The sequence below is a fragment of the Triturus cristatus genome, chromosome 4_1 (genome assembly GCF_964204655.1).
Source record: "Triturus cristatus chromosome 4_1, aTriCri1.1, whole genome shotgun sequence".
Lineage (NCBI taxonomy): Eukaryota > Metazoa > Chordata > Amphibia > Caudata > Salamandridae > Triturus > Triturus cristatus.
The window spans coordinates 334,807,620-334,822,870 of NC_140585.1; the positions used below are offsets into that span (position 1 = coordinate 334,807,620).

Here is a 15,251-nt window from a genome sequence, read left to right on the forward strand (position 1 = left end):
GGGGCGGCCGTCCCAACATATAGCACGTCGTGAGTTGGCCCCCGGAGCTCGCCCCCCCCCGCCCCCGCCCAGACGATGCCCCGCCGTCGCCGTCGCTAACTCCCACCTCTCGCTCTCCCGGTGCGAACCTGTCACCTTCCAGGCCCCGCTTACTGCACGCAACCAGCTTGAAATACAGCTACCATCGTATAATGGCCAGTGCAGCTGTCAAGGTTGCTATCCGATTCAGCGCCGGAAACTCCGAGGCCATAATTCAACATTACTCGCGTCGTTAGAACCTCACCCCAGTCGCCATATTCGTCTCAGAACGATAAAATTATTTCACGTAAAAATTCCTAAAACTAAGTTTGCTTATCTGTACATCGAACGCCCTGAAGAGGGCTCCCGAGTCCCTAGGAGCGTCCGTCCCAGGCCGATCTCACCTCGTAAAATCTGAAAAAACTTTAGCTACTGCCCGCGCTCCCAGCCACCAGGTCCACCAAACCTAAAATGGTGGCTGGGGAGGCGCGTAACTGGCCTATAAAGCCCTTGGGCTACTTTTGCCGAAATTGGGCTACATTTGGGCTATCCCCAAATGTAGCCCAAAACTACCAAAATGGCCGCTACGGCCACTCCCCCCCCCCCCCTCCCAATCTGCCCGGGGGGCAGACCTCGCTGTGCTCGGCTGCCCCCCAAGCCCCCATTGTATTGCCTTTTCCGTTGCTTGCAGTTCAGATTACTTTACAGCGAAGAAAGAAAAACGAAGCAACTTACTCTAGCGTCTTCGGGATTTCAGTTGCTGTTGAGGAAGTGGTCGGGACGTCACACTATTTAGTTTGCCTCAGCTCCTATAGAGTTAAAGTAATGGGCGAATATAAATATTTGTATGCGCAGTGTCAATGCCTCGCGGTCTCGCGCTCAACTAGAAACTTGCCTGCATGGATGCTTTGTAATTCCCTTCCTCCCGGCACACATTCTTTGGCATTCGTTGAATGCGGAAGTAAATTCTGGGCTATTCCGAACTGAGTTAATAGGTTTCCGTCACCGGTTGCGGTCACGTGATCTATGCTCAGTATTCTGGTGAATGTAGTTGTGTGTATGTGAAGATTCACTAGAATTGGGCACAATGCGAAATGGGCTTTTAATTCATAACGCTTTTTAAGGTAGTAATCGAGTCTTTTCACAGTCTATTTACTTCAGCCAAAGCGAAATGGGCTTTTAATTCATAACGCTTTTGAAGGTAGTAATTGTGTCAACTCACAGTCTATTTACTTCAGACATCTCATTCAAACAACTGACAGCCGTGTTGAAGCGCATGATCAAATATGCCTCTCTTTGGAGTAGTGTAATTTCAAGGTCTCCCCCTTTTGGATTTGATTTAATAACATTAAGGATTGTCCATCTGAAGTATTTTTCTGAATATTTGAGCGCCTCGAAATGGGCAACTAAAGGTGCATGGGGCATGTTATTCTTAACCGCTTAACGGCGGCGCGAATTCCGCCACGGTGCGGCGGTTTGAAAAAGTGGGTGGGGCGTGTCGGCCAACGGATGTGCGCAGCACTAGCCAGGTAGTGCACGCGACGGCCGTTGGCCGACAGGAGCACGGAAGGGGTTCATTCTAGATCGGTGTTGAGATATTCTGTATCTGATCTCTTGTGTCGTTTTGCCTATGTAAATAAGGGGACATGGGCAACAGATGGCGTACACCACATTCCTGGTTTTGCAATTCGAGAAATCATTATGTATCCACTTGTCATTTGCATTGATGAATTCTGTACCTTCCATGGTAGAGCTACATGCTTGATAATTTCCACATCTGTGGTGACCCACTACTGGTGGTAAGTTCAAAAGGGAGCGCAGATAAGCAGATTTTTTGGGGGGGGATCATCTGATGCCCTAATGATTCGCTGGCCGATGCTTGTATTCTTTTTCAGTGCAAATAGTGGGATCTGGAGGTCCTTATCGAAGTCTTTAATCAAATGCCAATTCTGGCATACAATTTTCTTAAATGAGTTTGTGTATGGGCCATATGTGGAGACACATACCAAACCTTCCTTCGGTTTTCTGAGTCGTTTCTCCAATAACACTTCACGTGGTGTGTACCACGCCCGTTTGCAAGAGTGTTTGAGTAATTTATACAGATAACCCTTCTCCTGTAGTTTCGTTCTCAGATTATTTGAATGTATTTCATAATCCTCTTTTCAAGTGCAGTTCCACGCTTTGTTAGACAACGCCACAGCGTACACGCTGATCAAATCGGTCCTCGTGACACCGCGCACATTGTAGGAATTTGAGCTTCACCGATCCGGCACCACTTGTGAAAGATCACAGGCAAATCAGTTTACCATTTAATACAGGGCACGATTGTACGGTTACTTTTCATGAACTTTTCTTTAACTAATGGTACTCTGTGGCGAGATTCATGCGAGTGTACCCTAATAGATAGCAATTTTATATCACTCTTTCCAGATATGCACATTGAATAGTCCAATATAATCCGAATTTGATCACCAGCAGCCTTTGCACTTACCTCTTTTATACAAAAGGTAAGAATATGTTTAGTAGTGGAACATTCAGAAATAAGGTACACAAGTCCAACATCCTTTCTCACACCTGTGTAATATTCCATTACATTTTAGAGTTCGACCGAGTCCTGGTCCTGATGAGTACCCTCCAATGACAATAGGGTTCCGAAATGCGTTGACCATATACAGCTAGACGAAACAATTAGCATTTCACTGATTGATACAGTGGGCAGACAAGGCAGTACGCCTGTTGTGCCTTCATTCTCGACTAGCTGTATGTAGCAGGTGGCAGTAATGTAAATTGTAAATAAGTCTGCACCGTTACATTTCTTTTTCCAACTTGAGGACTGGTCCTTTTTGGTCATTTGTTGTTATTAATGTTTTTTATCATGTAATCATCAAACGTCAAGTATTTTGTATTTATTCTTTGATGTATTGTTGAATGCACATGTCTGTCCTTTTCCTATGGCATGAATCCAATGTCTTTTTGTATGTTAAAAACTAACAGTAAAAGTAAAAAGGTGAAATAAAAACACCAAACCCTGCTTATTTGTCAAAAAGTCCAATCCCCTCTTTTGATACTAGTTGTTTGAGTGAGATGGCATAGTGAGCAGTGAGAGTGACAGGTGAATGAAGTGTCACATGAGTGCAGGTTGACTAGTGTGCTCGTGTAAGTGCAGGGAGAAAAGCGTGAGTGCATTGTGAGTGGTGTGAGTGCAGTGTGATCACTGTGAGTGCAAGGTGAGCGGTGTGCTTATATGACCACACGGTAAGTGGAGGGAGAAAAGCTGGAGTTCATGGCGAGGGGCATGAGTGCAGTGTGGTCGCTGTGAGTGCATGGTGAGCGGTGTGCTCGTGTGAGCTCAGGGTAAGAGGAGGATGAACAGTGTGAGTGCAGGGTAACAGCATGAATGCAGTGTGATGGTTGTATGTCAGAACAACAAATTCCTTTACAACTCCTATCGTAACAACGTAGTCTCTACAATGACTGCGTCTTAACCACAAATTGCTTTACCATACATTCCTTTACCACGAATTTTCGTGGTACAGGCATGCATGGTAAACAGCTATCCATGGCTAAGTTTACCACCCCCTTTCCTCTCCCCCTGAGCCCTTAATACACCCCCCAACCTCCTTAACACTACCCTTAACACCTCACCCTCTATATACTACCCTGAACTCCCCCACTCCCTATAAACTACCCCTAACCCACCACCCCTAAAAACTAATCTGAACCCCTCCAACCCTAAACAAGCATTGGCATAGCCAATAGGTCTCGCCTTTGGGACCTTATAAGTGCTTAGCCATGCAACAGTTGCATAACTAAATACTTATAGGGTCCCAAAAGCGAGACCTATTGGCTATGCAAAGCGGCGGTGCGGCCGCGAAAGTTAAAGTGATCGCGATCGGGATCACGATCAAACATCAAAGCGGCCGGGCGGCCGTGAAAGTGAAAGTAATTGCGGTAAAGCGCGGCCCGCGCGCCCGCGCACATGCACTGTGGCTCTAGGCTGGCCTGGTAGCACTTTTTGGAGCCCTCTCAATAAGTGTCGCCAGACCAGCGCATGCGCTGGGTCAGGCGAGACCTAAAACTACCCCAAACCCCCTCCAACCCCATAAAGAAACTACCCCTAAAAACTATCTCGAATCCCCCAACCTCTAAAAACTACCCCGAGCATCCCTCCCACCCCCTAAAAACTACCTGAACCCCCTCCCACCCCCTAAAAACTACCCCAAATCCCTCCACCCCTAAAAACTACCCAAACCCCCACACCCTAAAAACTACCCCGATACCCCCACCCACTAAAGACTACCCCGAACCCCCACCCCCTAAAAACTACCCCAAATCCCTGCACCCCCTAAAAACAACCCTGAACCCCCCACCCCTAAAGACTACCCTGAACCCCCAAAAAACTACCCCAAATCCCCCACCTCCTAAAAACTACCCCGAAACCCCAACCCCTAAAAACTACCTTGAATCTTCTTACCCCCTAAAAACTACCCCAAACCTCCCCAACCCCTAAAAATTACCCTGATTCCCACACCCCCTAAAAACAACCCCGAACTCCCCCAACCCCACCCCCTAAAAACTACTCTGAACCCCTCTTACCTGTCCTCTTCTCTTTCTTTTCTTTTTCACACCCATCCTGAACACTAGACCAATCTTGCCTTAACCACGCACATGCGTGGCTAAGGCAAAGTCGTTGCTCAGGCAAGTCGTTGTTTGGCTTGTGCGCTTCCGGAACTTGTGGCTCTTGCCTCATTGTTCCGGATGTTCCCCCAGTGTGATTGGTGAGTGTAAGGTGGGTGGTGAAAGTGACAAGTGAGTTGAGAGTCATGTGCGTGCGGGGTGAACAGTGTGATCATGTGAGGGCAGGGTGGAGATGGGTAGGAGATGGGTGAACGGCGTGAGTGCGTAGTGAACAGTGTGAGAGCAGTGTAATTGCTGTGAGAGCCGGGTGAGCGTGAAAGTGAAGGGTGAGCAGTGAGAATGAGGAGGGAGTTGTCTGAATGTAGGATGTATTCCTAGATACCTGGAATAACCCAGTATTGTATCAACGACTGGCGTAGGGTTTCAGATATAAGCTTAACTATTGCTATTATGGCATCAATCATGGGATGGAGGGTGGAGGAAATAAATAGTGTGCTGATCTTGCAACAAACATTCATTCCACTGATTATGGCTGCCAGGTGGTTGTATTTCTACCGGCACCAGCGATATTTCGATGTCCCCGCCAGCACAAAAATAAACAAAATCACATAAAAACTGTATTTTTTGCATTTATCTGTGCATACTTCAAACAGCAAATATAAATAGAAAGCACTTTTAAATGTGTTCTAGGCTGCATTAATGATCCATAACTAATAAAGAAAACAAAGATAGAAATGTCATGTTACAAATGAATACATACCATTTTATTAACAACCCTATTTGGTGTCAAGGCGAGGCCTTTGCAGACTCTTTAAACCACAAATGGCCAGTATTTTTCTTTTGCCAAGGTGGCATTCCTACTCGTAAAATGCTTTTTCACAAACACATTCTCCCACTGTGGCAGTAAAAGTAAAATACAAATGAAAGGAATAGGCAGAGTAGGGACCCAAGAGGTACTGGAACCAGTAAAAACAACAAACAAAGCCTCTTTAACCAGTTCACAAATGGTCTTTTAAAGACATGTGAAAAACTTAGGTGTTGCAAAGATAAGACTTCAGAGACTGCCTAGCCGCTCATGCTGCAGCAGCCGGGTGGAGAGACATGAAGTGGGGAGGGGGGTGGGAGTGTTAACTGAAGCTCTTTTAGCCCTATGGGCATTGTGTGCCTGTTCTTCCATTAAAATTATTGCACCAGTACTGAAAAGTGCAGATATTTTTCCTGTTCAAATTAAAGAAGTGCAGATACTCAGTACCTGACACAACCTGCCTATTATAGAAAGCCCTGGTTTAGTATACAAAGTTTAGTTCAACTCCACTTACTTTATAGTGTTGTAAAGGTTACATGTCTATTGGACAATAATCAGGGCCACTGGGATTATGCACGTTTTCAGCCACGGCTATTTTAGCATAATTATGAATGTGCTGCATAATCTAACATCTGTTGCACATTATGCCGAATTAAACCCCCAAAATGATATAGCTTAAACGGATCTATAGTTACTAAAAACGTGGTAACATGCGTTCGCACATAGTGGATACCCTTTACATAGGTTAACTGGTCATCTTCAGTTGTTTATATCTGTACTTGGTTGTTAAACTGGTAGTAATGAAGTGAAATCTTTGCCCAGACAGTATTACTATGAATAAAAATTACAAAATAATAAAGTGATGCTATCACAAAATCTGTCACATTACACTATATATTTTGCCTTTTCTTACCACATAATTTAGTCAACCATGCCGCTTAATTTGTAACTCCCCTGACGCTTACTTTACTTCCAGTGGCGCTGATTAGAACACCTCACGCGCACTGACACCGCACTGCACAGTATCTCAACCCCATGCCAGCGCCTTTATCCTTCGGCTGTCGTTAGTGTGAAGAGCATCAATACTACGTGTCCCCGCATCTCCAGCCTCACCCCCTTCCCCTCCCCCACTTCCCTGGGGCCGGAGCCACCTCCTTTGCCCAGTTCCCTCCCTCCCTCTCAGGACCCCACGTTACTCCGGAGTGCCCTCCCTTCACGTCGCGTGCATGTCATACCGACCCTCATGCCTGACATTCCGCTTTTCTCCAGCTCAAACTCCCCGGGACGCGAGAATAAACGCGCACTTTTGTTTTAAACCCTAGCGCGTGGCTCCTCGCGGCCCTTGCTTCAGTACCGCGGCTCCTCCTCCTAGGAACACTTCAAGCAGGTGAGTCCTCCGCTCCCTCTCGGTCTCTCCCCCGCCTTCCTCCGGACCCCCTAGCTGGACGCAGCCTCTTGGCGCTGCACTCTTCAGGTTCTGCACGTCATCCCGTGCTCCCTACTTCCTGCTCCTCTGACAGGTCCGGGGAGGCGGAGGGAAGCCCGCACAAGTGGCACTGACAGACCACGCGCCGCAGCTGCAAACGCCTCTCTTGAAGTTTGGCATGCTGGTGATTTCTGATGCGTGCCCGCGCGCTGCCTCTCTGAGAGGAAACAGCTTGCAGGAGGCCGGCAAGGGAAGGACACTGGCCTGTAGCCCCAGTGGTAATGCTGCCGTGTGCTTTTCCTGCAGCTTGCACTTGAGATGCCTCCCCTGCTCTGGACCTGAGCCCCCCAGCGGCCGAGAGCGCGCGCCTGGTGGCAGGGCAGGTGTGCGGAGCCACCATTGACTCAACAGGTAAGACATGCATGTCACATAGTCTCCTCTGCTTGTGTGGGGAACAGGGGCACGCGCCTAGTACACATGGAGGCACGAGTCGGCAGTTAAACGGTGGAGGCCTGATGTGGTGATGGTGAAGGATACCCCAAATCACTGCCCTTTCACCCAAACCCGGAGTGTTGCATTCTGTTTTGTTTCCTGGGCTCTGTGCATGAACACACGGGTGGTTACTTGTGAAAACATAAACTAGAAACTGCATAACCTTAAACATTTAAAGTCACCAAATCGGGTGAAATGAGGGTTTTTCTTTTTGGAGGGTGAACCCTTTACTATCAATTATCGAGATGAACACTTTTGTATTGGGATATTAATTTAAGCGGGTTGTCAGAGATAACAACGTCACCGGATAAAGGAGGGAGAACATGCAGACACACAGAGAGATGGGACAGGTAAAATACAAGTTGTGGTCTCATGGTAAATTGCTAATAAACCAGAGTCTTAATCTGAGCACGGATCCCGGCTTTCCCCCCTCAACGAAATTGTGTGATCCTGGTCACACTACTGCATTACGCTGTATTCGCTTGTCTGTCGTGTTTGGGAACTCTAAGAAATCAGCATTTACACCCCAAATAAGCAGGGCCCCTGAAATCATGTGATCGTGCATTTATTTAAGCATTCCTACAGAGTGCACTCAACTCAAAAGGTATCAGCGTGCTGTGCAATAGAACAACACTATGCATAGCATTGTTATACATCACCAACATAAGGAGCTTGTAACTGGAATCGATTATGTGCATCTAAACATTAAAACCACACACAACTCGACACACGAGGAGGGAGGGGGATAAATAAACCAGGAGGTGGGAAATAAACTGTATAGGTAATCAATCAATCAATCAAGCCATTTATAAAGCGCACTACTCACCAGGAGGGTCTCAAGGTGCTGAGGGGGGGGGGGGGGGGCGTTACTGCTCGAACAACCAGGTCTTGAGCTTCTTCCTGAAGGAGAGGTGGTCTTGGGTCAGGCGCAGGTCGGGAGGGAGGGAGTTCCAGGACTTGGCGGCCAGGTAGGAGAAGGACCTTCCTCCTGTTGTCGTTCTTCGGATGCGGGGGACGGCGGCGAGGGCGTGGCTGGCTGATCGGAGATGACGTTTGGGAGCGTAGAAGTTGAGGCGGTTGTTGAGGTAGGTCGGGCCTTGGTCGTGTAGGGCTTTGTGTGCGTGGGTGAGGAGGCGGAAGGTGATTCTCTTGTTGACGGGGAGCCAGTGCAGGTCTCTCAGGTGTCCGGAGATGTGGCTGCTTCGGGGGATGTCGAGGATGAGTCTGGCTGAGGCGTTCTGTATCCGCTGGAGTCTCTTCTGGAGCTTGGCGGTGGTTCCGGTGTAGAGGGCGTTGCCGTAGTCCAGTCGGCTGGTGACAAGGGCCTGGGTGACCGTCTTCCTGGTCTCGGTGGGGATCCACCGGAAGATCTTCCGTAGCATGCGCAGGATGTTGAAACAGGACGAGGAGACGGCGTTGACTTGTCTGGTCATGGAGAGGGAGGAGTCCAGGATGAAGCCCAGGTTTCGTGCGTGGTCTGTCGGTTTGGGTGCGTAGGTAGGGTGACCAGACGTCCCGGATTTCAGAGGGCTGTCCCGATGCTTTCATTTATTTTAAATACATGTCCCAGTTTTTGGGACAAAGTTCAAGTCACCCTGCAAAGGAGAAATACAATGTATGCTTTCCTTCAAGAATGTATCTGCTTCAGGCAGCAGCAGGTTGACCTCATCTTCATGCATGCAGGGGTAATCAGGGTAGAGGCTAGAAGTCTTGCCATAGCTAATGTATGTGGGTTTCTTTCCTCCCAAAATCCGGGACAGAGCAGACATAAAAGTAGGGTTGGTGGCATTAGTCCTACTTTTATGTCTGGCCTGTCCCAGTTTTTGCTTCTTAAAATCTGGTCACCCTATGTATTGGGCAGTAAAAAAGTAGACACGAGAGTATGATTAGCCAAACGATAGTGCAGAGGAGAACAAAAAAGAGACTACTTGTAGCTAGAGAGAATAACCACTACTCCGGACGTAGTTTGAACAATAACATTTTCAGGTTTTTTTTACCAAAATTTAGTTAGTGTTCTGAACGCCTCCCACACCAACTGGGAGACCGCTCCAGAGTGTAGGTGCTACACCTGAAAATCATTTATTTGCCGCTTTTTACGATTGTGAGGCCACGGCATTGAACACAAAATTATGTATTTACCACATTTGCCACATAATCTACCTTCTGCAATTTGTATAGTTTAACAAAAAAAATAATCTCTAGTTCAAATTTATGGAAAGTTTCTAAAATCGCGGCAACATCTGTTGCCGTGTGTTGGCTGACCCTTAGTTTCAACAGCGGTAGGTCATCTTTTAGTTACAGATTGCTGCATTTAGGTGTTAAACTGAGGTGAACCTTTTGCTTAGATATTGTTAAAAAATAAAAAAAATGTAAAACAATGAAATAATACTGCCAGAAAATATTCCACATAACACCGCATAATTTGATTTTTCTTTCTGCATTTAGTCAACCCTGCCACTTAATTTGGCCTGCCAGGTTGCCATATAATTCCAGTGGCCCTGCAAATAAGTAGCTGGACTTTTGCAAGACTGATGATATTTGACAAAAGGGATTGAGTCATAAAGGTGTGATTATCAGTAGTTTACGTGAGCATTGAAGGGCGAAAGACGCCGAAAGGCGAGGGGTAGGAGGGAATATAGAAGGGGTGGAATTTGTGCCCACTGCCCCGATGGATAAAATGGCGGGAAAGGAAAGCTAGTGGTCCTCCGGCCTCCAGTGTCGCCTTAAACTGCGGCTTCAGGGCAATGTGCACTTTGAACTCCAAAGAACTGATTCTAAACCCCAGCTTCTCTACTGACCAGGATGTGTGATCCTGGGAACATCTGTGTATCACCGTGGCCTCACAATTGATGCGATATAGATACAGGACATTGACTTGAAAGGTGTTCGTTGAAAAAGCAGTACCCTGAAAGGAACTGCCTTGTGGATTCTCTCCCTCTGTCCCAGCCGTCAGAACACGGCCAAGCGCCGCAGCTCTAATAGATAATCTAGCGTAAGCGTTTTTGTCGTTTTTTGACGAGATCTATCTAAATCCCAGCAGCACCGATGTTCAGTTGACTGGTTGGTATGGGGTGGCTGAACAGAGGTGGCAAGAAACAAACGATTGGTGATGTATTTTTGAATTTATGGTGGTATGTAAAGTGCTAGCTGCCACGTGAACGCCCTCGGAGATAAATGGAGGGCAAAATGGTGGAGACATGGAAGCAGGGCCTGACTGAGAACCCAAAGCAGCCCTGGCAATTTTGTCAGGCCAGCCTGGAGGAGCGGATGGGGGGTGGGGGGGAGGGGGTGAACATGCAGCACCTCTGCAAACCCGGCTCCCAGTAACAGAACCAGCTCTCTGCGGCCAGTCCGGCTCTGCATGGAAGGGAATCCATCAATTACAAACAGGATTTATAGAGCGCTGCTGTTCACCCACTAGTGTTTCCAGGTGTGAGGGCCAAGATGCTCGGGTAGACTCAGTTGAACAACCAGGTCTTAAGACCTCTTCTGAATTCCTGAAGGGAGGGTCAGGTCTGGACTGGAGGATGTTCCAGGACCCATGCAGCGAGGTGGGAGAAGGAGCGCCCTCCACTGTCGCTTCTGGGGATGTGCGGATTGTGAGCGAGGGAGGCAGAGTGGAGGCGCCCGGAGGGTTAATGGAAGCTCAGGCGGTGGATGATCTGTGCTGGCCCTTGTTTGTGCAAGGAAGATATATGGACTCAAATAGCTCTTTATCGAGAGGACTCTGAGTATCAAGCCTGCAGTGGGAAAGGCAGATGGTAGAGTGCGCGCAAACAGCGCAGCAGGATAAGGTTCGAAGTGGGTAGGTAGTTCTTTTTTTAAATTTTTATTAAAGCAAAACAAAATGGGGACATGCAGTAGACATGGAGCGGGGATTACATATTGCCACATAGAAAGTGATGCAGAAGGATTTACTAACAGGAGTTTCCAACATTGGTGTGGGAGGGCAGACTCAATTCAATATTTTCAAGATCACAATTAAATGAATACGTTCAATTTAAATTGAATGTATGCACATTTATTCTGTGTGGATATCGTGAAAATCTGTCGCGTATCTTGTTTTCCTCAACATACGTTGGAGACTCACTGACCTAGAAGAACTTCCGTTTGAACAGACTTATGAGCGAGGCTGGGTACGTGTTAAAAACAACATTTCAGAGATTTTACACCTTATTCCGTTAAAAAAATTGTCCAGTAGCTCAAGAAAGAAGGAAGGTATTGGAGGGCGTCATCTTGGATCGCTAATTGAAATAATGTGTATTTTATGTAACCAGATCCAAAAAAGCAAACAAATTAGTCTCCCCTTTCCAAGACTTTTTCTATCCGTTACAAGAACATCTCTGATAAAAGATGTGAGACTAAAACAATTAAAAGTAGCGTTCTAATAAATAACTCATGCTATAATAAAGGGAACATGTTGGCCTGGACATTGACTAGTTCGTCCCCTAAGGCACTATTTCGCCTCCTTATTAAAACCTGCTATGCTGCATGGGTGAACCAAAGCAGCACAGAAGGGGAGTCTCATGGAAGTCATTTAGAGGTCGCCAGGGGTCACGGCTGCGACCACTGGCTTGCCCCTTGCTACCTCTGGCACTGCTTTTGCAACCCCTGGCCTCAAAAGTGGCAAAATCAGTGCCTTGAAAACAGGGGCAGCTCTTCCTAATGGACGATGGTTGGAGCTCCACTTACCTGGATTCTGTCGATTCTTTTACTATACACATAGTGAATAATATTATTCACTATTCGTGTAATAAAAAACGGAGCACATTAGCTGGAATATGACCCTACCTGTAAGCTAAGTTAAGAAAAAAAAAGCTGTCAAATGTATGTTGTATGCATGCTTGCGGGTGAGAGTGTGTTTACATGCGTATATGTGTGAGTCAAAGTAACGGTTAAATGGCATGCAATGTCACTTCCACTACCCCTGGCATTTTGGTGAATTGACATCCATGGGGAGTCTTAAGCAAGCAAACTTTTGTCTACAGCCCACCCTTCTCCCTGCTGCTGTCACTCAACAGTGGCCCCGTCCTGACACTCTGTTCGCGACGGGGGATGAAAAGTAAAATGGTAATAAATTACCATTTGATTTTTCATCCCTGGGGTTTTGGGGGGATTTTAAGTGGGGCGACGCTCCTCCGTTTCAATGCAGGAGCCGCCCCAGAAAACCAATCAACCAAATGTGCGTGTTCACAAAATGAATGTTGGCCTTTGAGTACACAAACGAGTTCAAGTATTTTTTCCCAATTCATTAAGCAGGCTTTCTAATTCACGAAAATGGTAAAAGAAAATGTATTTCTCACCATTTATATTATACTTGACATCACCATTCATATTATATTTAAAATGAGATAGGGCGAAGTATTCATACATTTGGGCGCAAACCTCTGATGCTGTCTTTTTACGGTTTATTTCCAGTGGGAGTGAAGTCTATATGTACACAACACTACTGCGCTTTAACAAATAATTTATAACTCTATACAAGTGTTTTATTTTAGAGTGAATCTATCATAATTTTTCATTGTCTCTTACTTCGTGAGCAATGAATGGGGAGTGGTGTGATAGTTGTGTTGGCTTACAGTAAATGGTCATGATCAGTTTTGAAAAATATATAACATAATTATTAGGCCTGGGTGGTAAATTCCGTTCCGCTCGTGGAATTTGTGGAATTTGGGTAATTTCGCATTCCGCGGAGGACGCGGAATTGCCCAAAATTCTGCGTTCTGTGGCTTCGCAGAATTTTTTGCTTGTTCACGTTCTCAAAATGCCTGTTCGCGAGATATTTCCCCCCGATCACGCAAACAGCTTTCGCGAACAGGAAAAAAGCATCACGAACAAGCAATTCCGCGTGTTCGCAGAATTTATGCGTGCTCGTGGATATTTTTTACCGTTTCGCGGAGCTTTGCGTAGCACGACTACGCAAATTCCACCCACCAGACAACCATAATATTTCTCAATATATAGTTTGTAATTGAATTTATTACAAAGGTTGCCAATAGATCCTCTGTATTTAAGGCTAGGTCAGAGTTTCCATTGAAAAGGAATTTTTTTGTTTTGTTGTGACTTCGGTGGCGTTCAACGTGTCTGTATGAAACTTTCCAAAACAATAGGTACATCCACTTTGGGTTCTTCATAGCAAGGTTCATATAGGGGGACAGATCAAAAAGTGTTTATAAACATTTTAACTCCCATAGATGTTCTTGCTCCTCCATACAGAAACAACAGCTGAACGAAATTACACCAAACTGGGTATATAAATTGAATGTTACTCAAGGAAGTGCCTTTGCTTGGTTTGGTGTAAATCCATTCAGTTTCAAGAAATTGGCAGTTAAAAAGTGCTCTGGTATGAGTATGAAGGGGTTAAATTTAAGCAATATCTGGACGCTTACATTTCAGATTCTCTAATGGACTTGCAAATCCATGGCCGATTTGAAAATCTAATAAAAAAAACACAAAGCCCTATTATTGGACTAGGGGGGCTTTTTCTCCTGTTGTTCGTTGCAAATCTGGAAATCCACCCCACTCTGATTTTTTACTTTTATTTATTTATTTAATGCGATTTTATATAGAGCGAACATTACCCGAAGGTGTACGAGCGCTTTACAAAAGAACCAGTTGCGTTACATAAGGACTTTGGATTACATGATTGACTTGTAGTCATTGAAAAATTTATGTACACTGCAAAAAACAAAGGTTAAAGTGATGTTAGCTTAACTGTCAGTTTAAGCATAACATTTTCAACTAAAAAAACCTACGGACATTCACCATCTATAGTTAACTGAACTAACGTTGAACTCACCTCCATTCACAGTTTTGTTATCAAATGATGTAATTTCAGGTGTCATCAGAGATGTTATCAATGATGCCTTAGAACATGTCGTGAGTGCTGCCCTCAAACAGTACCACAGTCTCCTAAAAGAAACAAAAAAGAATGCCCTTGTAGACCGCATTGAGGCCTGCTCCAACCGCAGAAAGGAACTGTTCGCCATCGCGAAGGAATTGGCCAATCCCATCGCCGCCGAGAACAACATAACACCCCCCCAAGAATTTTGCAACACACTGCTGGATTTCTTCCACGACAAGATCTCAGCCATCTACGAGAACTTTGAACCCCAACCCTCTGCTGCTTACAGTATCTACCAGCCCACACACACAAACCCGAAACACCTCCGCACTCAATAGTAACACGCAAGACACTATCTCCATCATGAACTCCGTGCACTTGGGAGAACCCACAGACCCCAGCCACCACCTCGTTTTCAACCGTGGAAACAAGACAATCAGCAATAAACTCAGAAAGGACCTGAACACCTCCATCACATCTGCCTCCTTCCCCAAAGACTGGCAATATGCTGAAGTGAGACCCCTCCTGAAAAAACCCTCTGAACGAGCCCAAGAACTACTGCCCATCTATCTGCTTTCATTTCCGGCTAAGATTCTTGAGAAAGCGATCAACCAGCAACTCGCACAACACCAGGAACACCTCAACCTCCAAGACCCCTCTCGGTCTGGATTTCAAGCCAACCAGAGCACGAAGACGGCCATGATAGCAGCCACCTATGACATGAGGGCCCTCCTAGACCGTGGTAAATGGCGGCCCTCATCCTCCTGGACCTATCAGCCGCGTTTGACAAAGTCTCCCATCACACACTGATCAAAAGACTCCACCATGTCAGTATCCAAGGTAACGCCCTCAAATGGATCCCAACATTCCTCTCTGGAGGAACCCAGAGGATACGTCTCCCACAGTTCACATTAGAACCCAAAAGATCATCTATGCAGCAGCCCGTCCCGTGAAGGTGAGAGTGGTGAGGCTGGTTGGGGGGACAGACGACGACGAGGGAAAATTAATTATTTATTTCATTTTCCCTC

At 46.2% G+C, this 15,251-nt stretch overlaps 1 protein-coding gene across 3 annotated transcripts in view; it reads left to right on the forward strand.

Moving 5' to 3' along the window:
- Positions 1–6,714: 6,714 nt before the first annotated feature.
- LOC146854898 (transcriptional enhancer factor TEF-3-like) overlaps positions 6,715–15,251 on the forward strand; it is a 779,218-nt gene continuing 770,681 nt past the window's right edge. Inside the window, exons 1-2 of one of the 3 annotated variants that reach the window (XM_085652320.1) lie at positions 6,715–6,848; positions 7,194–7,298. The gene's annotated coding sequence lies outside the window, so the exon portion shown is untranslated. Of the gene's footprint in view, positions 6,849–7,061; positions 7,299–15,251 lie in introns of those variants that run through there. The other 2 variants (XM_085652319.1, XM_085652321.1) reach the window with 2 other exon arrangements.